We start from the raw sequence: 2,816 nt of genomic DNA, 5'->3' as shown, positions 1-2,816 counted from the left end.
TTTTAAACCATTGAAGTCTTTGAGCCTTTTCTTGCTCAAAAATAAGGTTAAAGAAGCACCTATTCTGCCTTACCTACAAATTCTCAAAGATACCCTTAGGAATGGATTTCATTCATAGCCCGGGGACCGCCTGTATTCGCATACTATGGTTGAATTAAATAGGCAAAAGGATTAAACTCTGCTCTAATTAGACATGGTTTCTTTTGCCCTAAGATTTTGAAAAAAAAGATTAGAAAACTGCCATAGAATTTCAAAAAGAAGAGGCAAGAATGTCCAAAGAACAAGTAAAAATGCCTAAGGGGAAAAAATAAATAAGAAGTGCCACTTACTTCGGATCTATATCTAACAGTGATTCACAACTGGGGCAATCTAACTTTCTTCTGGGTCTCAAACACATGGTTCCTATTTTGCCTCATTCTGGATTTCGTTTCTCCACTGTGCTAAATTTTAACTCAAGGAGTTAAGGGTAGAGATGGTAGAACCCTGACAAAAAGGTACGTGGTAGTGGTGGTGGTGTGTATGTGTGTGTTAGGGGATCAACGGCACGGCTGTACAGATGGCTGGAACTAGAGTGTGTCAAAATCTAAGGGAGGTAATCCCACTATCCCCTTGTGCCACCTTGTGCACCATCATAGTCATGACTGTTAACAATTCAAAAGCACATCATAGACCAAAGAATGTTGGGAAATTCTTGTCTACATGTTTGAAGAGTAGACGCAGTGGGTGGTCCAAAGGGTTCAAGCAAGAACATGACGATATGAAAAGAAAGAAAGGAAATATTAGATTCGATAAAAGGGGAAAAATTTCCAAATGGTGAGTTTGTTCTATTTGGCTGCAAAATAACCCCTCCAGGGAACATGGTGGAACTTGAGTCATTTTAACCTTGGCTGAAATAAGTCGTGGAGGATGTACAATAGACAAAGCTGGAGTTTGGATTAGTCTAGTGGTGGGACCAATAGGTGATTTTAATCTACACTGCTCTGATTCACCAGACATACCCCACTGCTGTCATGTTCTGCTGGGGGGCTGACTCCGGCCAAGGTTGTAGACCCTGCCTTGACACATGTGAATGACTGTGTGTGTTAAGGGAGGTGTTTTCCAAGTCCAAGCAGTCACTGCCTCTTTTCCTCACACTGACGAGGATGTTTGGAAAGTTAGCATGCTCACTCTCACAATAAATTTGACATTTCTTGCAGAGAGTATGTTTTATGAAAAAAAAAAAAAGCAAGGGAAGGATATTCCATTTGGGTTTTCAGGAAATAATCATTTTAATTAGAAGGCCACAACATGTTTCAGAGTTTCCAATAGTGCTTAAGTTTACTGCAGTCCTATGTATGAATGTTGTTTTTGTAAAAGCACACCACTATTCATTATTTGTTTTTCCTAGAAAGTACCAGTTAAGGTGTGATTTCTGTGATATTAGGCCATTTTGTGAGACCCATGTGATCGATATTTAGTTAAATGGCATTTTCTGTGTGATTTGGCTTATAAAGTTATTTGGAGCCAGGAACCATCACTGTAAACTTGGTATAAACCAACTTTTCACACTCAGTGTCTATCTTAGTCATCTAGTGCTGCTGTAACTGAAATACCACAAGTGGATGGCTTTAACAAAGAGAAATTTATTTTTTCACACTTTTTTTAGTAGGCTAGAAGTCCAAATTCAGGGTGTCAGCTCCAGGGAAAGCCTTTCTCTCTGTGTTGGCTCTGGAGGAAGGTCTTTCTCATCAATCTTTCCCTGGACTAGGAGCTTCTCTGGGCAGGAACCCTGGGTCGAAAGACATGGTCTGCTCCCCGTGCTTCTTTCTTGGTGGCAGGAGGTCCCCAACTCTCTGCTTGCTTCTCTTTCGTTTTATCACCTGAAAGATAAAAGGTAGTGCAGACCATACCCCACGGAAACTCTCTTTACACTGCATCAGGGATGTGACCTGAAGAAGGGTGTTACATCCTACCCTAATCCTCTTTAACCACAGGCAGAGGTTATGATTTATAACACATAGGAAAATCACAAAATGGAGGACAGCCACGCAATATTGGAAATCATGGCCTAACCAAGTTGACACATATTTTCGGGGGGACACAATCCAATCTATGACAGTGTCATCCATAAAAAAAGAAAAAACCCAAAACCAAACCCGTTGCCATAGAGTCGATTTCGACTTCTAGCAACCCTACAGGACAGAGTAGAATTGCCACATAGGATTTCCAAGGAGTAGAACTGCCATCCTGTCGGTGAGCTGCCAAGCTCTTAACCACACCCAACCAGTGTCATCCATACCTAGCACAATACCGGGTAAACAGACTGTGCTCAATAATTGCATATTGACTAATTGATGTGAGACGTTGCCCAGAGTAACAACCCTTCCAGGACCTACGCAAGGACCAAAACAATAAATGATTCAATCCAAGCCACTTTTTCAAAACCAGTTTGCCTTTCATTTCAGAAACACAGGAATTCAAGATAAGGGAAAAACCCTAGATTTAACTTTAAGAGACGTGAGTTTGTTTGTCACTGTTCTGACAACTCATCAAAGGACTTAAGCAACATCCCACGAGCCCACTTCACCATGGTTTCTGAATCCATAAAATAAGAGAGCTGCACCCGATAATTTTCGTGGGTCCTCTAAGACATCCAAAGCCTTGCTTTGCCCAGCAACAGCCAGAGCCAGATTCAAATCTACCAGCCACTCCTTGGAAACCCTATGGGGCAGTTCTACTCCATCCTATAGTGTAGCTATGAGTTGGAATCGACTCAACTTCTACAGGTTTGGTTTTTTTGCTCTATGATCATTCACAAGGCCTTCAGTGTGTGAGTC

Source organism: Loxodonta africana, chromosome 1 (assembly GCF_030014295.1).
Source record: "Loxodonta africana isolate mLoxAfr1 chromosome 1, mLoxAfr1.hap2, whole genome shotgun sequence".
In the NCBI taxonomy this organism is placed as follows: Eukaryota; Metazoa; Chordata; class Mammalia; order Proboscidea; family Elephantidae; genus Loxodonta; species Loxodonta africana.
Note: the sequence above shows the minus strand (reverse complement) of the source record.